At 34.3% G+C, this 22,345-nt stretch overlaps 1 protein-coding gene and 1 long non-coding RNA gene across 3 annotated transcripts in view; one reads left to right on the top strand and one right to left on the bottom strand.

Annotated features, from left to right (window-relative positions):
- INPP4B (inositol polyphosphate-4-phosphatase type II B) overlaps window positions 1-22,345 on the top strand; it is an 865,488-nt gene that overhangs the window by 98,457 nt on the left and 744,686 nt on the right. The gene's annotated exons all lie outside the window — the stretch shown is intronic.
- LOC117085963 lies at window positions 434-22,108 on the bottom strand. The gene is made up of 4 exons (XR_004438153.1): window positions 22,098-22,108; window positions 17,704-17,708; window positions 5,364-5,568; window positions 434-450 (listed from the first exon to the last, which is right to left on the bottom strand). It is a non-coding gene; the product is annotated as an uncharacterized LOC117085963 (long non-coding RNA).

Genomic DNA, 22,345 nt, shown 5'->3' with positions numbered 1-22,345 from the left:
ATCAATTATAGCTTCACTATAAAGTAGGTTCAAGAGTATGAGTAATCCAACAATATCAGGCTAGCTACCAAGTAATGTTGGATATATTTAAATATTGTATGATAACGAGAATGACAAAGACATACTACATCATTATTGTTGACCACTCTTCCATGTACGTTTATAAGTTTAACCTTGAAAAAAGTAAGCATTTGAAATAAAATTGTCACTTTATTATAACAAGATATAATTAATTGGTATAAGTCCAAATCTGGTTGGTGTAAGAACAGTGTTATAAAACTATTATGTTGAGTATTTTTTAAACATTACATCTCAGTAAAATGCTTATTCTTACTAAAAAGTTCTGATTCTGTCAGAATAAAGGCTTTATCACATGTCTTGAGACTTGGAGCTCTCCTCTGCACAGAGCTGCTTCTGCCTAGGCAGGGTGTGCAAAAAATTATTTATACTCTTCTGAACCAGATCTATAGAACCTCACTCTATGCCTGGCTCAAAGAGATATTTAGGAAGTGCTTCCTGGGTCACTGAATTCTAGTAACTCTGTATTAATACATGCTGTTCCTTCCTTTGTTCATAGGAAAAAAGGAAAATTTGCTTTTCTTCAAAGACCTCTCAGAGGATGTACAGGAAAATGTGGCTGATAAAGAAGACACATCGGTCTTCCTTTGTTGGGGAATTTATAGGAGGTAGAGTCTCAGCTGTCACGCCGCTAGTAACTGATAATGTAAAATACGATGTTATGTGAAGAATTACAGAGGATCTGTAAGATTCCTGTACAACTCTTGCTGCCTGACAGCTGCATTCTGTAACTCTTCCAAGGACAAAAGAAGGACTCATTAAGTCCAGAATTTCCCCAGCTGGTTGCTTAAAATCAAACAGTAAAGCTGAGAAAGGACAAAGCTTCTCTCTTCTCCTCCAGCAACCAGCAGGGTGTTCACTTTTGACACACGAAAGACACATACTTTCAAGCCTTAGGGACAGAAGCTTGGGCAGAAATTCAGGTTGTGATTCTTGAGTCTAGAGAAGTTAGATCTGGAGAAAATCAGTAGTTGGGGAAACTGAAGACCCGTGTGACAATTCAAGCCTGTCTTTAGGAGAGGATTGCCAGGACAACTTCCTCCTGGATCAGAATTTTATTTCCTAGGCCCACATCCCCTTGCCTGTGAGGCACCTTTGGCTTCCTAAATCTCTGCTCTCCACAGGGAACAACTTAATTTTCTTTTTCAGCTGGATGTGATTCACTGATCTTCACCTTATGTGGCTAGCTTCCATTCTACAGCTCTAAAAAAAGTCTACTTCCTTAAGTAGGTCTTAGAGGAAACTTCAACTTAGATGCCTCTAGGCTTATAGAGTTTGTGTTTTAGCTTTATATATTACAAGACAGGCCCCTAGATAAAAATAAAATAGAATTATACGTTCCAAAAATGTCAAGTTGTTTAAAATTTAAACTTTTTAAAAAAGTGGTTGTATACAAGATATGATATGCTTTGGAGAGGGTGAAATAAATTTCAGAAATACTTGGAAAAATACTAAAGTAGAGACGTGGAAAGCAGAAAATATGCAGAGTGAAGCAGCATCTAGGCTGGCAATGAGACAACTCAGATTGTCTCTTTTGGACAGTGCATCAGGCCTTGGGGACCGTTTTGAAAGAGGTTGTCTCTTCTCTGTGCCTGAGTGATATTGTGTAATGATTGAAAAAATTATTGTGTCAAATGTGGAATAAGTGATAGAAACGTGTCTATCACATCACTGTTCTCTGATGGCTGACTGGTATGTTCCAGCTGACTTCAAGACAGTTCTCTCTTTCATCATAGCTCCATATACTCCAGGCAGAAGCTATCTGCTTAGAAGACAATCTTATTGAATAGAGCATGGCATATTAATAGAATCACAGAATCATGTGTCTTGAGGAGGCCATTAGGAAATGTGAATTTGAAAAGCAGAGTGTTACTGCTTCTTGAAGATTTTCAGGGATGCATATTACATAGGTTTTTGGGGTAAAAGAGAGAGAGTGGAAAGAAGGTATGTGTTCGGAGATGCTTTTATATCTTATAGGAAAATACATCTTGTTTGCCTAATTAAACTCATTTTGTATTGCACAGTCCTCCACAGATATATTGCAAAAGTCAGCTAATCAGCATCTGTCTCCTTAACACTCCCTCTCCATACTTGAGGTCAATTGTCATCATCAGTCTTGGTTTTTTTTTTTTTTTTTTTTGCCACAGTTAACTCCATTACTTTGGCTTTTTATGAAAACAAGGAAACAAAACTTTCTGTTTGCCCATTAATTCACGTATAGTATTCTTAGAGCTCATTTTTAACATATGATGAATGCAACTACCTTCACATAGTTCTAGCATGGAGCTTACATGGACCCCTTTTTGTCATAGTTCTTCTCAGTATTTCTCAACATCGTGCTATTTTTCCAGCTGTACTCAAAATTTGCTATTGGGCTACAATGTACTTAGGTCTTTTTACAATAATTGTATTTAGTTCTTTTGCATACTGTATGAATTCCTAACTCTTCTACTTTTTGAGAATTTTCCTTATTAAGTTTTCTCATCTGATATTTTACATTTAGTCTCCCTGTTTCTAGGTTCTCCCATGTGTTTCACATTAAATGATCTAAAAGACAATAGTATTGGTCATAACCCTCCCCTCCTCAGAAATTGTTTAAATAATGTTTAAATTCTATAACTTGGCATCCAAGACTGCTCATTATCCGACTTAAGAGTTACTCAGCATTCACTTCCAATCTGATCAGACCCATCTGCCAAGGGGCCCTTGGAATTGGATCCCTCAGTCTTTCCTCTGTGTTTATTCTGCTCCAGCACCAGCTGTTCTCAGACCTCTTCCCATTACATCCAGGTGATTTGAAACCCACCCAAGCTTTGTTCCCAGTTTATGTGCCACTTTCTTAGTGGAAAACTCTTCTATATATCTACATACATATGACAAACTATGAGTGAGAGTTATTGGTGGCGATAAATGCTAGGTTTAGTGAAAGAGACATCCTCCCTGACACTTGTCATTAAAAAAAATCGTATATTCCATCCACTTGGTAAATGACAGATTTTTTAATGATTCTCCTTTCATTAGGCAGTTTGGTTATGTTTTACTCTTTTCAATTATAATGGTGTTGTACCCGTGATTACACCTGTGAAGTATTTTCTGTATTTTTCAGTCTCTGTATCATTAGTTCATCTGCTTTGTGATTTATCTGAAGAAAGTTGGCCTTTGAACACTTACATATTCCCTAAATATTTTGTAGGATCATTTTTATCCACATATATATTGATATTCTATATATCATGGTTTTATCTTTAATATATTACATTTTAGTGTGCAATTTTAAAATGTACTTAATCTATCTTGTGTCTAATAATTGTGCTTCATCTCTTTAAGAGTCAAGATATTGTCTCATTTTCAGATGGGATGAAAAATACTGTTTTTGTATTAAAATTGGTTTTAATTATTTGATGCTTTTGAAATGCATGGCCATGAGGTGGTGAATTATGAGTTTATAAAAGTTTCTCCGCAATGATATCTTTAGTAGTAGTAATGATTTTTCATCTATTATTGTGTTGCTCTGATTTGGGATTTATTAAAGTTTTATAATTGTTTGATTTATTTTCTTGACTATCTGTTCTTTTGTATTAATTTAGTTTTCTATGTCGAATACTTATCGTTTCAGTAATTTTCACTTTGTAATATAGGTTAACATCACATAAATGTGTCACAGCCTTAATATTATTCTTACATAATTTTATCTGGGTTAGTCTTCCGAAAGAATTGTATCAGCACTGTGTAATACTGTTGTTCTTGTAATCCTATTAATTTTATATAGCAAAGTGGACACAACTTTAGAATTATTCATTGTTGTATTTTAAGGTGAACTGGATCTTTTATCAAGTGGATACCTCTTTATCCCCAGTACTACTTTTAGTCTTAAAATGGATCCTTAAAATGATGGCTAAATCATTTTCTTTTACTTCTTTTAGTTGGTTTACTCTTTTGATTCATCCTTTGTATCCAATATTCCTTTGTAAGTTTGACTCTTTTGAAGACCTATTGTTAGATTTACTTGGGTACTTTTTTGAAGTTAGAAACTTCATTTTTTAAAGAACACGTTTAAACTATATATATGTGTGTGTATATATATACACATATACACTCAAATATATATACAAATACACACACACACACACACCACACACACACACACACACACACACATATATATATATATCTGAGACAGAGGCGGGAGAGCAGTGACACAATATCAGTTAACCGCAACTTCTCCTCCCAGGTTCAAGTAATTCTTGCGCCTCAGCCTCCCAAGTAGCTGGGATTATGGGTGTGTATCACCACACCTGGATAATTTTTGTATTTTTAGTAGAGACAGGGTTTTGCCATGTTAGCCAGGCTGGTCTCAAACTTCTGGCCACAAGTGGTCTGCATGCCTTGGCTTCCTAAGGTGCTGGGATTATAGGCCTGCACCATTGTGCAAGGCCTGTCTTAGCTAATATTTTGAAAGTCCTTCTGCTGTTGTTTTGTGTTTCCAATTTGTCTTTTGTCTTTTTTCCCCTGGTACTTTTTGTTTTTCCTCTTTCTGCCTTCTTTCTTGGTGGGAAAGTTTCCCATTACTATTAAAGTTCTTTAATAGAGGGAAGAATATCATTCAATTTTCTTTTCTTTTTTTTTTTTTCTGATTCAGTTTGGATAAGTTGAGTTGTTTAGAAAATATCCATTCTATTTGTTATTAAATTAATTGACATAAAGTTGTTCATTATATTTTATTTTCCATTTAATATCTGTAGAATCACCAGCACTATATATTCTTTAATTATTAACTTTTATAATTTTTGTTTCTTCTTTTTTTCTGATTTGCTGGGAGTTTACCAATTCTATTAAACTTTTCAAAGAACTAACTTGTGTTTTTAAATTTTCTCTATCATTTGTCTATTTAATTCTTTGGCTTCTGTTCTGATTTTTAATATTACTTTTCTTTTCCTTTCTTTGATTTAAATTGCTCTTCCTTTTTTCATTTTTTTAAGTCAGAAACTTAGATTTTATTTTCTAGTAGAGATAGGCATTTAAAGCTACAAATCTCCTTCTAATCACCATGCTAGTTGTGTCCTCTATTACGCTGTTGCATTCTTAACATTAAGTTTCAAGCATTTTCTAAGTTTCTTTGTGATTTCTTCTTTGGTCTATGGGTTATTTAGAAGTGGGTTATTTAATTTCTAATTGGTTGGGCTTTTTCTATATATATAATTATTATAGATTTTTAAGTTAATTTCAATTTAGGAAGAGAACATACTTTGTGAAAATTCATTCTTTTAATTTTTTAAAAATTCTACTTTAAGTGCTGGGGTATATGTGCAGAATGTGCAGGTTTGTTACATAGGTATACATGTGTCATGGTGGTTTGCTACACCCTATCAACTCGTCACCTACATTAGGAATTTCTCTAAATGGTATCCCTCCCCTAGCCCCCCAACCCCTCGAGAGGCCCCAGTATGTGATGTTCCCCTCCCTGTGTCCCTGTGCTCTTATTGTTCAACTCTCAGTTATGAAGGGGAACATGTGGTGTTTGGTTTTCTGTTCTTGTGTTAGTTTGCTGAGAATGATGGTTTCCAGCTTCATCCATGTCCCTGCAAAAGACATGAACTCATTCTTTTTTATGGCTGCATAGTATTCCATGCTGTATATGTGCTACATTTTCTTTATCCAGTCTATCATTGATGGGCATTTGGATTGATTCCAAGTCTCAGCTATTGTGAACAGTGCCACAATAAACATATATGTGCATGTGTCTTTATAGTAGAATGATTTATGGTCCTTTGGGTATATACACAGTAATGAGATTCCTGGGTCAAATGGTATTTCTAGTTCTAGATCCTTGAGGAATCACCACACTGTCTTCCACAGTGGTTGAACTAATTTACTCTCCCATCAACAGTGTAAAAGCGTTCCTATTTCTCCACATCCTCTCCAGCATCTGTTGTTTCCTGACTTTTTAATCAACGCCATGGTGTGAGTTGGTATCTCATTGTGGTTTTGATTTGCATTTCTCTGATGACCAGTGATGATAAGCTTTTTTTCATATGTTTGTTGGCCACATAAATATCTTCTTTTGAGAAGTGTCTGTTCATATCCTTTACCCACTTTTTGATGGGGTTGTTTGATTTTTTCTTGTAAATTTGTTTAAGTTACTTGTAAATTCTGGATATTAGCCACTTGTCAAATGGATAGATTGCAAATATTTTCTCCCATTCTGTAGGTTGCCTGTTCACTCTGATGATAGTTTCTTTTGCTGTGCAGAAGCCCTTTAGTTTAATTAGATCCCACCCATCAGTTTTGGCTTTTGTTGCCATTGCTTTTGGTGTTTTAGTCATGAAGTCTTTGCCCATGTCTATATCCTGAATGGTATTGCCTAGGTTTTCTTCAAGGGTTTTTATGGTTTTAGGTCTTATGTTTAAGTCTTTAATCCATCTTGAGTTAATTTTTGCCTAGGGTATAAGGAAGGGATCCAGTTTCAGCTTTCTGTACATGGCTAGCCAGTTTTCCCAACACCTTTTATTAAATAGGGAGTCCTTTCCCTATTGCTTGTTTTTGTCAGGTTTGTCACAGATCAGATGGTTGTAGATGTGTGGCGTTATTTCTGAGGCCTCTGTTCTGTTCCATTGGTCTATGTATCTGTTTTGGTACCAGTACCATGCTGTTTTTGTTACTGTAGCCTTGTAATATAGTTTGAAGTCAGGTAGTATGATGCCTCCAGGTTTGTTCTTTTTCCTTAGAATTGTCTTGGCTATGCAGGCTCTTTTTTGGTTCCATAAGAAATTTAAAGCATTTTTTTCTCATTCTGTGAAGAAAGTCAATGGCAGCTTGATGGGAATAGTATTGAATCTGTAAATTACTTTAGGCAGTATGGCCATTTTCACGATATTGATTCTTCCCATCCAAGAGCATGGAATGTTTTTCCATTTGTTTATATCCCCTCTTTTTTCCTTGAGCAGTGGTTTGTAGTTCTCCTTGAAGAGGTCCTTCACATCCCTTGTAAGTCAATTCCTAGGTATATTATTCTCTTTGTAGCAATTGTGAATGGGAGTTCACTCATGATTCTGCTCCTGTTTGTCTGTTATTGGCATATAGCAATGTTTGCAGTTTATTTTCTGGTTAGCATATGTCCTATCATGATGAATATCCCATGTGTTTTTAAAGAGAATGTGTGTATAGTATTTGCTGAGTATACTATTCTATAACTACCAATTAGGCAAAGGTGGTTAGGTAGTGTTATTCAGATTTTTTTCTTAATGAAGAAATAAATAATAAAGACTTTTCATCTTCTTCTTATATTAATTACTGACAGGCTAGTATTAAAAACCTTCAACAAAGATTGTCAATTTGCTTATTTCTCCCTCTAGTGTTACCAGTTTTTGTTTTACGAATTTTGAACCTCTCTTATTAGGTGCATACATATTTAAGATTGTCAGCAAACTATCGCAAAAACAGAAAACCAAATACCACATGTTCTCACTCATAGGTGGGAACTGAGCAATGAGATCACTTGGACTCTGGAAGGGGAACATCACACACCGGGGCCTATCATGGGGAGGGGGGAGGGGGGAGGGGGAGGGATTGCATTGGGAGTTATACCTGATGTAAATGACGAGTTGATGGGTGCTGACGAGTTGATGGGTGCAGCACACCAACATAGCACAAGTATACATATGTAACAAACCTGCACGTTATGCACATGTACCCTAGAACTTAAAGTATAATAATAATAAAAAAAGATTGTCATATCTTTCTGATGAGTTTACTCTTTTATCATTTTGAAATACTATTTTTGTTTCTTGAAATAGATTTTGTCTTGAGATCTGTCTCATATTAACATAACCACAACAACTTTCTTATGATTCCTACTTATGCTATATATTATTTCCATCTTTTTATTTTCAACTTATTTGTCTTTTCAAATTTAAATGGACTCTTTTGTAGGCACTCTGATTATACAGGAGACTTTATGGGGATTAAAAAGTGACATCATAATTCTCATAAATTCTCCTGTATAGAGTATTTATTCCAAGGGTTACCAAATGTTTTTTGTAAAGGGCCAGACAGTAAATATGTTAGGTTTTGCAAACCAGTCTTTGTCAAAACTACCAAATTCTGCCATTGTAGCACAAAAGCATTCACAGAAAACATGTGAATGGTCAGGCGATTTTTTCCCACAAATATTTACAAAACAAGTATGCAAAATTTTTCCTACAAGACATAGTTTATTGACTCCTTGTTTAGTTTTAGTCTATTTATATTTCTTTTTCTGTTTACATTTCATGTAATTATACATACGGTTGTGTTCAAGTCTATCATCATCCTATTTGTTTTCCTTTTGTCTTTTTTTTTTTGTTTTGTTTTGTTTTTGCTCCTTTTTTGACTATTTTGTGCTAATTGCATACTTTTAAATATTCTGTTTTATTTACTTTATTGACTTCTTAGCTCTTTAAAAAAATTTTATAGTGTTTAAGGTTAATGCTATCCTATTCTCAGCTTTTAAGTCTATTTAGATTCAGTGTTATTCCACTTAACACCTAACCCTTCACAGTTCCAGCTCCAAACCTGATGATTCCCACTTCTCAGTTTCTACTTTCCATTTCCCAAATATAATAAACATTCAAAAGTAAAATTCTGTTAGCTTGTCCCTTATCCATTGTACATTCTTTTGCACATCTTTTTTATTTATTAAAAACTCTACCTTGTGAAATTATTATTGCTTTTATAAAAAATAGCCTATCTTTTAAGAAAATAATAAGGGGGAATAACATCTTATATTTCTGTCTATTTTTATGACTCTTCCCATCTATGGACATGACTTTTCATATAGTATAATTTTCCCTTTTTTTATTTAGCATTTTTTGTAGTTTATGTTTGTTGCAAATAATTTATGATCTTTTGTTTATAATAAAATGCCCATTTTACCTTATTTTTGAAGGATATTTTTATTAGACATAAATTTCTCAAATAAATTTTTTCAGCATGTTAAAGATATTGGCTCATTATTAGCTTGCCTACCTTGTTTAGATGAACAGTAAGCAATTATTTTTTATTATTGTTCCCTGTAGTAATGTTCCTTTTCCTCTGATTGCTTTATCTTTTTTTTTCAGTGGTTTGACCATGACATGCTTGGGTATTTCTTTATTTTGATCTTTTTTAGGATTTTTTCAAATTCTGGATCCTATAAGTTGATTTTTCACCATCAAATTTAGCATATTTTCAGCCATGATTTATTTAAATACTTTATATTCTATTTTTTTCTTCCTAAAACTACTATTATACATATGTTAGTTATTGGATATTGTCCCCCATTTCTGTTCATTAAAAAATAAATTGTGCCTTTATCCTTCAGATTGCAGAACTTCAAGTGATTTCTCTTTCATCTCACTGACTCTTCTACTATTTCTGGCCTGCTGTTAAATTCGTGTAGTGAATTTTACATTTCATTTATTGTTCTTTCCATTATAGAGTTTCTATTTGCCTTTAAAAATAGATTTCATTTATTTTCTGAGAGTTACCATCTGTTCTTTCATTAAGACTATATTTTCCTTTAATTCTATGAACACAATTTCTTTGGTTTTTTGAGTATATGTTAATAGCTGATTTAAAGTCATCATCTGCTAAATGCAAGAGCCATGCCATCTCTGGGTCAGTTTCTTTTGATGGCTTATTCTTTACTGTGTGTCATTTTATTTTGTCTATCTAGTAATCTAGTAATATAAGTAGTTATATACTGGACATGGTAAAAACGTTTAATAGATGATCACGTTAAATTCACGTATCCCAGGGTATACATTTTGTTAGGGCAGACCTTTGGAAAACCTTACATGTGTCAAAAGCCACTCTAACTGTTTCACTTAATCTCTGAACTCTATGTCTCCTGTAGATCTTGTCAAGATTTAGCTTTAAAGCTTTGTTAGGCTGAATCTAAAACATACCTTATTTTAGCTCATTATCTCTGCTCACAAAGCATGACTCATAAAGCAGCCAATTTCTCAGCTGGCTGCCTGGGGTATTAGACTGCATTAATGAGGGATCTCCACTCTGGGTGACATGAACTCCAATATCCACTGTCACTGCTTGACCTCTAATTTCTCTAACATCTCTCATGCATTCTCAATCAGTAGCAGTAACTCTCTAAAATGCCTCATGTATTCTTGTTCTGGACATGTATAGCTCAATTCTTGGCCAAGAACTCATAGGGAATTCTGCTCAGATATCTGAAACCTCCCTTCTGAGCAGCTACTTCCTTTCTGGCTTCTTGCCTTGCATATTCTGTTCACTTCAGCTTCCTTGAACTCTAATCTCTACCTTCTAAGAGCTGCAGGCCCTTTGCTTTGCTTAGATTCCAGCTTGCTTTGCTGAGGTTGGAAAGTTATCACTAAGGAGATAACTGGGACTATTATGGAGCTTTCCTGTTACTCATAAAGTACAGTTTTGTACAATGTTGTACAATGCTTGAAAACATTGTTGTACAAAGCTTGAAAATATTTTCTGAATATATTTTGGCCACTTTATGGTCATTTGTACAGAATGGACTAATCCAGGACAAGTTACTTCATTATAGCCAGAAACAGAAATTCCTCATGCCTTCTTTCTGATTGAGGTTTTCTATTTTCTTCTGTTCACTCTGCTGGCTTGAGGTTAATCCACTTGAATTCTGTTTTATAGAAATTAATCTTAGAGTCATTACTTTCATAATCAGATTCTAAAGTTAATTCATCTCTCTTGTCTCCTTCTCAACATTGCAAGATATTATAACTGAAATTTTATCACCTCCTTCTTTTTTGGTACAATCACTTAGCTCTACATTGTTTTGTTACTTATTGAATTAAACATGATTACTTTAAATAGTTATTGTTTATTAAGTTTACCTACCTATTCACTATTTTTTCCAGTTCTTCTTGTATCTCATACTTATCTGAGATTCTTTTCTTTCTGCCCCAAAATCTTTCTTTAAAGTATCCTTTCCCTTGGGTCATTTGGTTGTAAACTTTGTTTTGATCCATCTGAATATATATTTACTTCATTTTTGTTCTCAAATTATAGTTTGAGAATAGAGTCTTAACTGACATTTTTTTCTCAGTACTAAGACTATGTTTTTCTAGTCTTCTGACATCCGTCATTGCTTTGAAAATCTGTTGATGGATGATATATTTGTGATTTGTTTGTTGGTAATTGTCTTAGCTTGCAATTAAGTAGAGTCAACTCAAGATGAGGATTCTCAGTTTTGTTAGTTGGAATCAGAAAAATAAAAATAATAATAAAAAAAACAAGATAGAGCAGGAAAATCACAAGTTAAAGATGCGACTTAGCAGATCAGCCTGGTCCCATAAGCAGCTCTGCAATCTGAGGGTTCCACAAAAATGTCCCCCATTCACGCTGGGGTACTGGCCTTTGGTATCCTTTTATAAGTCATGCTTTGGCTTTGGGCTGTCCCTAGAGGGAGTGTGAAACTTTTGAGACATTTCCAGTGATATGAGGACAATTATCAATAGGAGGGTGAGTGTGGGTCTATTGTTTTGGTGAAGGAACTCTGGGCAGGGCACCAAGAGTCAACCTATTATTTCAGGCTGTAAGAAGATCTCTTTGTTTTTGGTATTGTACTGTTTTACCAGTTTCTTGGTGCAAATTTCTTTTTATTTATTCTGCTTGGAAAACATTGTGTTTCCTGAACCTGAAGATTCAATTATGGAAAATTGAAACTTTTTTTAAAATATTGTCTCTTCTAGATGACAATATTTAAGAGTAAATGCCTCCTTAAACTTTTTGCCTTATTCGCTTGCCTTGACCTCAGCTTGGCCCTGGTCTTTGCATTCTCTCTTCTCTCTTCTTCAGGGAATCTGATTGGTCACAAGTTAGAGCTTCCTATTTTCTCTTCCACCTTGCATAGGTTTTATCACTTTTTCTGTCTTTGTTTTATTTTATCTAATTATTCGAATGTATTTTTCAGTTTATTAACTCCCTCTCTGAAGTTGTACCTAATTTTCTTCAATGCGTCTATGCAATTATAATTTATTTATTTAATTTTTAATTTCTAGAAGTTACTTTTAGTCTTTTAAAATTCTAATTGTTTTTAATATTCTATTGTTTCTTTGTTACATCTTTAGTTTCTGCAAATGGTTTGGATGTGTGTTCTCTCCAAGTGTCATGTTGACATGTAATCCCCAATGTTGGAGATGGGGCCTGGTGTGAGGTATTGAATCATGGGGTAAGATATCTCATGAATAGCTCAGCACTATCCCCTTGGAGTAAGTTCTAGCTCAGTTAATTCACATGGGATCTGGTTGTTTAAAAGGGGCTGCCTCCTCCATGTCTCTCTCCTACTCCCACTCTTCCCTTGTGATGTGTCTACTCCCGCCTCACCCTCCACCATGTTTGTACACTTACTGCTGAGCTCACCAGAAGCCAAGCAGATATTGGTGCCATGCTTGCACAACCTGCAGAACTGTAAGCTAATTAAATCTCTTTTCTGTATAAATTACCCAGTCTCAGGTATTCCTGTATAACAACACAAGAATGGCCTAATACATTTCCTCTTTTATGCTCTCAGGGGTTTTTAACACACTGATATTATTTTGTGTTATGTGACTGTACAAAATCTGAATTCCTTGGCAATCTAATTCTACTGTTTGTTGCTTGTTTGCACTCTCTTTTATAAAGGCTTACTTTTGGGTAGGTTGTGTAATTTTGGATTGTGAACTTATTATTGGTTTATTTAAAATTCTGGGAATCCTGAGATGTCTAAGATGGGGTTAAATTCCTTTGAAGAGGATTTAATTTGCTCTTTAAGTTAATTTATCTTCTGGAAGATTTTCAGGACTTATAAACACTAGAAAACAAAGTCCAAAAGCCATAGGGGAAGGATTGTGGATTATGCATTTTTAGAAGAATTCCTTTTTTTTTGCTACTCCAAACCAGAAATGTCACAAATATTTCCCTTGTCACTTACCCCTGTTAAGGGGCATTTTTAAAAAAGTATCCACCCTTTTGGACTTTTGAGTGCTGTAAACTCCAACAGCTCATCTTTTGCAAGCCTAAAATCTTCTCCACTATTTCCTATAAGGCTATTAAAATCCAAGGTTCCAAGATCCTAGTGTTAGTAAACACCACCAAAGTACCCATAATTTTTGCACTAGGATGTTAACCATTGTTTCAACTCTGTCTTCATTTTGCCCTTGTGAGATCATCCTTGCTTTTTGTGAATTCAAAAGTGCATTTTAAAGTATGTTTGTTGTATTTTATTACGGATTTCTAAATGTTTTGAAGCAGAAGAGCGTTTGAGAATTATTAGTGTCTATATTGCCAGAAGCATAAATCTACTTTATTGAGCACAATGTAGTTTTTATTTTTGTTTCCTTTTGCCATCATACTTTGATAGTGGGATATGGAGGTATTCAACTATAATTCCATTTGCTTAGATTGTTTTTTGAATTTAGATTTTTTGGGTTTTCTGTGCTTATGTGCTTTCCACATTGCAAAATTTGTTTCTGCTGAATTATTTCTGTTGTTTATGTTCTCCATCAAAATTGCTGAATCCTAGAAGAATAGAGGCAAAGACTGAGAGTTAATTTTATCTAATTTTTAAAATGTTAATTCCTTTGCACACCTAAATTTGTATACTATGTTTTATACATGATTTAGTGTGTTATGCACTGAAACTACCTACTAGTAAAACTTCCGTCCTCTTTGGGCTAAATCAGAAATGTTATGAAAATGGAAAAAGTGTTCTTCACGTCTCTTTTCAATAGTTATTGTGAATAGTAAGAGCAATAATATATATGTAAAAGAAATTCCAAGTGATTAGTTTGAGCAAAGGGTCAATAAAAGGTGCTTGTAGCATTTCTTAAATGTAATGTGAAATTTCAGTTACACTGTGAATACTTAAAATCATATTATTTTTTCTTTCATTGCTTTTCATCCAATGAGCTAATGAGTTATTTGAGCTTCCTCCATTCATGCTAAAATTTCTGTGTTATTGATATATTTTCTAGGCTCTTAATGTTCCTCTTTCTGTTTGTTTTTGTGGTATGTGTGTGGTGCTTCTGTCTTTTTACATTTTGTGCTGGTGGTGTGTGTATACCAGTATATTACATTGATAATTTTTTTGATATTTCAATTGAATTTACTTAAATATAAATCTCTAAGAGATAAATATATTCATTTTACATAACTCTGATATGGTTATCACATGTGACACAATTAATATTAACTCATTACCATCTAATGCCCATTCTATAGGCAAACAGTTCATATTTTCCTATTGGACAAATTCTAAACAATTACTTTCCTTGATACCATATGCTCAAGTAAATTAATATTCTTATCCTACTTAGCTCATATGTTGGAAAATCATTCCAGAGCCAGTGCAAAAAGACAAAGTGATAAAGAAATTTCATAATTTCTGTCAAGATATGGGTACTAGAATTTCACTAAAACAGTGAAAAGCACTTACCAACACAGAATTTTGCCTTAATTTAAAAACTGAAAATAAGATTGATTTTCTTTTGAATTAATTTACTGTTTTATAAGTTTATTTGATGGTTTTCAAAGGGTTACTTCTCTTTGAGGGTTTTATTTTGTTATTATGTTTGGTTTTAGACATTGTTGATGGTGATTGTTTTAGCCAGAAGCAAGAATCCTGTATTACTACTAAGTCATCTTTCTGGAACTTCTTTAGGACAGCTTATACAAAAAGCAAGAAACCCCTAGGGCAACTGGTAAATGAATACCTGATAGCTAAGAAAACCTGAGAAGAATTTACACAAGACTTAAGATGAACATTGTAAATGCAGCGGATAGTATAAAATCAAACAGGATTTTGAGAAAATAGTAGCTCCTCTACTACTGATCTTTTAACTTAGGAACTCTCATAGACATTTACTAGGCTACACACCGTAGCTCAAGTATGTCAGTTCTGCCTATTATTTCCAACTGATGGCATTTGTAGACACATATGGGGAATACAGAACCTTTGAAACAACTAGTTTGCAGACAGCCCTTGGAATCTAATATGTTTATAAGAAGAGAAGCTTCTGTTTTAAGGTCTCAATAATTAACTCAGGAAAATTAAATAATATTCCAGGAAGGAAAGCTGATAAGGGAGAGAAGCACTCCATACTATTAATTATAACAGACTAGAACACTTAGTGGTAAAATAATTACAATAATAAGTTTCATAGAAATTAAGGAAATAGTTGAAGGAAGAATTAAGAAAGCCCTAGTTTAGAGCACTATATCATCTAAAACAAGTTTCTCAAACTTTAATATGCCTTCTGATCATCTGGCACTCTTGTTGAAATGAAGAATCTGACTCAGCTGGTGGAGCCTGGCATTCTGTATTTCTAATGAACTCTAGGTGATGGTGATGCTGCCAGTTTATGGATCACCATTTGAGTATAAGAGGTCTAGACTCTTGGAATTTGACTTTGGCAATGGTGTCACACAGAAGGTAAGAAAATAAGTAATAAAATACCTCAAATGCAATTCAGAGAATAGTGGCGGATGTGTGTGTGTGTGTGTGTGTGTGTGTGCGCGTGCACTGCAATGTATAGAATAATATATGTAAATTTCTTTAAACTCTTAGGCAATAATAACTATTTTGAATTAAAGATATAATATGTTTAAAATTCTAATGAATGCATGAAAATGTAGAAAATAGCAAAGACATACAAAGAATAGAATTTGTGGGGGACATACATTTAAAGTAAAATGAGAAACTTCACAGTAAGAAGAATACATTCCAATAATAAGACATAAGGACAGAATTTGTGTTAGACTAACAGGTGCACATGTGGAAAGAACAGAAGCACATTAGCTCAGCTGAGAAGTCAAAGGATAAGGGTTGGTGGCAGTTCCCTGCCTTCAGATCTTACCTTTGCTCAATGGCTGTGCCTTGGGCAACATGGTAACCAAACTGTGCTTCAGCTCACTCATCTATAAAATGGAGATAATAGTGTAATCAGCCAGGAAGGTTGTTATGAGTATTTATTTATTTATTTATTTTAGAACTAAAACTGTCTATATTTGCAGATGACATGATTATCTACATAGAAAATTTAATATGCAAGACAGCAACTTAGAGCAATGCCTGGCTTCTATTTGGCAGTACTGAAGGATTAGCTTTATTATTACAATAATGATAATAATGTTATTTCTAAAAATTTAAGGCTAAGAGATTTAAAGGATAGTTCTCAAAAGATAGAAGCTGGCGAGGTATGGTGACTCACACCTGTAATACCAGCACTTTGGGAGGCTAAGGTGGGCGAATCACTTGAGGTCAGGAGTTGAAGAACAGCCTGATCAACATGGTGAAATCCTGTCTCTACTAAAAATTACAAAAATTAGCCAGGCATGGTGGCACGAGCCTGTAACCCCAGCTACTCGGGAGGCTGAAGCAGGAGAATTGCTTGAACTTGGGAGATGGAGGTCGCAGTGAGCCGAGATCACATCACTGTACTCCAGCCTGGGTGACAGAGCAAAACTCAGTCTCAAAAAATAAATAAACAAATAAATAAATAGAAGATTTCTTGAGTCCATGTTGCTGCTAAATTGTCTATGGGAGAAAAGTTGGGTTATTTATTTAAATAAACAATACGGAGTAAAAAATAATGATTAAGAAAATAAAATTATCATGGACAGAGTATGTCATTTAGAGAAGGATGTTGTCATCAACGAAGTAAAAATCTGATTAAAATTTAAAAAGTAATGCTAGACTTGAATTATATATTCTTAGGAAACAGCTTCTCCATATGCTTTAAACATGGGATTTAGCTTTGTTATCTTTGTTATTTTATTTCTTCCTTTCTTCTGGCATGGATTAAGCATATATTTTTAAATTCCTGGGCCTTGATCATTACCTTTGTGGGTGTTCATTATTGATGATTGATTTAGGTATAATTATAATTCAGTAAAGTTTTTTCTATCTTATTGCTTTTAGACAGAGACAAAGAAGAGGTGTTTACTGTATTTCTTTTTCTGTTTATATTTTCTTTCCAAAGTTTAAATGCAGACACTTCTAAAAACCTACAATTACAAACATTTGCTTTACCTGTGTTTTTTTCTGAAAAAAAAAAAAAAGCTCCATAAAATTAATAGGCCACAGAAAATTAGATAGGAATCCAATTGGTGGAATATTTAGTGTTTACAAAAGGAAATAATTTCAGAGGTCAGGCATAGCACTGAAAGTCTGACGCTGGGTGTTTCCTGGCTAAAGTTGCCCAAATTTTAAGAATTTCTCAAATATATATACTGTTAAGTATAAAAATATGCTTTAAAATTGAATAGACATAGATTCTATGCTCAATTAAACATACATAAAAATGATTAAATAATCTGAGGAGAAGTCTAAGTCAAAAATATAAAAACAAAATGTATTCGAGGGAAAGACTGCTGTTGTCTTCAGGCGCAGCCCTGAAAGGTTGGTTCTCCAATGATCACACCTGTAGTGCTAATGAGGAACACCTGCAGATTGAAAGCTGCCCTTTTATTTCTTCTTGATTACCTTTAAAATCAGGAATTATTTAAAAAATTGGCCAGGTATGGTAGCTCATGCCTGTAATCCCAGCACTTTGGGAGGCCAAGACAGGTAGATCACTTGAGGTCAGGAGTTTGAGACCTGCCTGACCAACATGGTGAAACCCCGTCTCTACTAAAAATACAAAATTAGCTGGGCGTGCTGGCGCATGCCTGTAATCCCAGCTATTTGGGAGGCTAAGGCAGGAGAATCGCTTGAACCTGGGAGGTGGAGGTTGCAGTGAGCCGAGATCGTCCTATTGCACTCCAGCCTGGGCAACAAGAGTGAAACTCTGTCTCAAAAGAAACAAACAAACAAAATCTAATAGTGCCCATTTTTTAAGGACCATAGACAGATGAATTTGGATCCTAATGTCACTTGAAAAGCATATTGAAGAAAAATGTGCATATGGAAAAGTGAGCAAATCTTAAGGGTGCAACTCAATACATTTTTTGCAAAAGGAATATACCTGAAGATCCAACACCTAGATCAAGAAACAGAACATTTTCTTAACCCTAGAGGCTCTCCTCATGTCCTCTTTCAGGTACTGTATCCTCGGAGCATTTCCTCCCACTTTTATATAAATGTGTATTAGTTTTTCAGGGCTGGCATAATAAAATACCATAGATTGGGTGGCTTAAGAAACAGAAATTTATTTTCTGACAGTTTTGGAGGCTGGAAGTCCAAGATTAAGGTGCCAGCAGGGTTGATTTCTCCCAAGGCCTCCCACCTTGACTTGCAGACAGTATCTTCTTGTGCCCTCACAGCCTGGGCTCATGCATCCCTGGCGTCTTTCTCTCGTCTTACAAGGGCAACAGCTGCATTAGATTAGAGCGCCACTCTAAAGACCTAATTTAACCTTAATTTTCTCCTTAGAGGCCCTATTGCCAAAGACAGTCTAATTGAGTGTTAGAGCTTTGCGATATGAATTGTGAGGGGATGCAATTGAGCCCATAACAGAATGTTTTCCTGTAGTACATACTCTTTCCATATGACTTCTTTCTTTAACATGGTTTGTGATATTCATTCATGTTGTTCATGTAATCAGGGTTTCTTCAGTCTCATTAATGCAGAGCATTTCATTGTATGAATATATCTTTATTAATCAGTTTTACTGTTTATGGAAATTTGGGTTATTTCTGTTTTTTTCTTATTGTGAATAGTGCTACTAAGAATATTGTACATAATACAATATGTATTCTTGTACATAATATTCGGCAACTTTTATAGTGGAATCGCACAGACATAAGGTGAGATACTACCAAAGGAGAGTTACTATCAAGCTCTTTTCCAAAATAATTACATGAATTTCTACCCCCACCAGCATGGTATGGCAGTACCATTGTTCCACATCCTTGCTAACTCTTGCTATCATCTTTTTTTTTTTAAATTCAGCCTCATTTGTTTGCATGTAGTGATGTCTCATTGTAATTTTAGCTTGCATTCCAAAAGACTAATACAGGTGAGGGATTTTTAGTATGTTTATTGAAAATTTGAAAGCCTTCTTTTGTGAAGTTTATATTTATGACTTTTGCCCATTTTTCTATTGAGTTGCCTTTTTTCTTATTGATTTATAGAAGTTTATTGTATATATTCTGAGTATTGCAAGTGTCTTTTTATACTCCATGGCTTGTCATTTCATCTTCTACTTGGCATCTTTTGATAAACAGAAGTTTTTTGTTTAAATGCAGTCAAACTTTAATGTCTTCCCTTGACGGTCACCACTTATATTCTCTTTAAGAAATCCTGGTCTGCCCCAAAGGGAAAGATATTTTCTTCTAAAAGCTTTATTGTTTTGTTTTGAACATGTAAATGCACAACCTTCTGGAATTGATTTTTGTGTATGCAGGAGTCAAGATCCACTTTTTCATCACAAATGCATATATAATTCATTCAGCACCATTTAGTAAAGCAATTGCCCCTTCTCTACTGTTCTATGTTGTCAAACTTGCCATAATTTACGTGTGTAATTTGTTGTTATAACTTGTGAGTTTGTTTCTAGACTTCCTCTTTTGTTTCATATATCTATTTATCTGTCTTTGTACCAGTTATTGTCTTAATTACAAAAGCTTTATAATAAGTTTTGCTATCTGGCAATTTAAAAATTCTAGTTTTGTCTTCCTTGGCTAATCTTGGCGCTTTGTATTCTTGCACAAATTTTAGCTTGGTATTTTTTATATAAAAAAAAGACTACTGGAATTTTGGTTGTGATTACCATGAATATCCAGATTAATTTAGAATTGACATCCTTATAATTCTGAGTCTTCCAGTGTGTGAGCATGATGCATCTCTCTCCATTTATTTTTGTCTGCTTTATTTCCTCTAAATACTATTTTGTAGATTTTTGGTGTAGATATCATGAACATCTTCTGTTAGATTTTATTCTGAGTATTTGAGATATTTTATTCTATTTTAAATGTTATAATTCTTATTTTTTATTTGTTCATTATGGTGATATAATTTGTTTTTGTACAATAACTGAATTCAGTAACATTGCTAAATTTACTAATTAATAGTGTTCTGTGAACTCTTTAAAAACCGTTATTTTCATTTTAATGTATTTCATCATTAAAAGAAATGAATTAAAATTATTTTCATTGATATTTCTATTGCAAATAAAATTGGAATTTTTATTTTAAAATATTAATTGAATAGTAATATTAACTTATAGTGAAAAGAAAAGCTGGACTATAGATGAGAGTGTGGAATAGTTCAACAGCATGTGAGTAGATGCTAGAAAAACTGGAACCACTGCCTCTTCTCTGTCTTCATAAGCATAATACTCTTCAGTAAATAAGTCTGCCATTCTGGTCTTTAGTTTTTATATCTACAAAATTATGATACAGTACTACATGAGGTTAAGTTCTGTTTTATCTGGGATGGATGACTGAGATAACTTTTTGCTAAATGATTGTGCTTTAGACATTTTTCCTTTTCTGCTTTTTCTTTTATAGTCTTGTGATGATGGGGATAATGGGCCTTATGTGACCTCATTCTGGGGAAGGGTACTAGGTGGGACAAAGTCCACTTGCACTCCCCCATCTCCTATTCAGGGTATTTGAGAACGTCTGTTGCTCCTGGATACCAGGTGTTGGCTATTGAGATGATGCAATTTTGTCTCAGGTTCATCTCTTTAGAGACTGTCCTCCACTAATGCACCCTAAGTGTTCCTATATCATGTTAAATGTTGAATGATGTTTTTTCCCCTAAAAATCTCAAGTTCTTTTGAGTCTATGTCCTGAAAAGTCATCTGCTAGTCCTAATGCTTCTATTACCTTTATTCCACTTTCTTGTGGGGGATTTCACTTAGAGAAAAGGGAAATGAGGACTTCACGTTTGGCCTTCTCCTCTGTTTCTTTTCCTCTTGCCTATACACTTGAGCTTGAGGTAATTTTTTATATTCTTTACATCATATCCTTTTCTCCTCTTTTAGCATAGTGAAAGTCCTTGATCTAGTTTTCTAAGTCTGAATTCGAATATTGTAATGGAAACAGGAAAAGCCTTATAGTCAAGATCATTGTCTTGCTATATGGATCCAGAATTGTTGCCAGATGTCAAAAAGTAGACTGACCTTTTTCTTACTTTATTCATCTTGTAGCAATTCTGATTTTTTTAGAGGCAAATGCTATGCCTGGCAGAAAGGTGAGGTCAGACACAGAGAAATGCAAAAGGATTGCCTTTAGATACATTTCCAAACAACAGCATCCTTGTTATCCTTGTTAAACAATGTCATACCATATTTCTCATGTGATTTTGTTTTCTGCTTCTTTTCTATCTGACATGTCCTAATAGTCTTTAAGTTTAATGTGGCCATGGACATAGGGAGGGGAACAATACACACCTGGGCCTGTCAGGGGAGTGGGGCAGGGGAAGGGAGAGCATCAGGATAAATAGCTAATGCATGCGGGGCTTAATACCTAGGGGATGGGTTGATGGTGCAGCAAACCACCATGACACACGTTTACCTATGTAACAAACCTGCATTTCCTGCATCTGTATCCTGGAACTTAAAGTAAAAGTAAATAAAAAAAAATTTGGTGTGGCAACAATAAGGAACTGCTATCATAGGACATGGAAAGATATTATGCCGCATAAGTCAACTCTGTCTGCCTACATTAATAGATATTTAATAGATAGCAATTGTGTCTGCACTTAACAGGAAACTTCTCCATATATTCTGATCATTGAGTTTAGCAGAAAAGGAAAATGGTGAGAGGCACATGTTATAACAACTGCCCTTGAAGAACTTCAAATATATCTGTGGAGACATGACAGCACAAGACAACGCAAGAAGGCAATATAAGTTATAGGCATTGGCTATAATTACTGCACAAGGTAGAAGAATGATAAAATCAACAGAGTCCAAAGTACCTGGAGATCACTTTCTGGAGAAGTTGTCATTAAAGCTTTGACAGGGCAGTAAATTTGGAAGGTGTTGAAAAGTAAGAATTGAACCACAAGCAGAAGGAACAGACATGAAGAATGGAACTGGGTTAGAACAATGTGGCAGCCATTAGACACTCTGCTTGACTAACAGAGATTATACTGAAGAACAATGTAAAATTCATGGAATGTTTAGGAAAGCTTTAGAAAATAATATATCCATAAGACATATTGTATAATTTTTAGCTGTTTCCCCCTTGAGTTTCTTAAAACATAAATTGTAAAAAACTAATATCATAGGATGTAAAATTGGAAAACTTTGACCCCTTAAAGCAATAGTTATCAGATACTAATGTGATTTATGAACCAGATCACCTTGTAGAA

Source organism: Trachypithecus francoisi, unplaced genomic scaffold (assembly GCF_009764315.1).
Source record: "Trachypithecus francoisi isolate TF-2019V2 unplaced genomic scaffold, Tfra_2.0 Lachesis_group1, whole genome shotgun sequence".
NCBI classification, from domain to species: domain Eukaryota; kingdom Metazoa; phylum Chordata; class Mammalia; order Primates; family Cercopithecidae; genus Trachypithecus; species Trachypithecus francoisi.
Note: the sequence above shows the minus strand (reverse complement) of the source record. Positions and strands in the feature narration are given on the sequence as shown.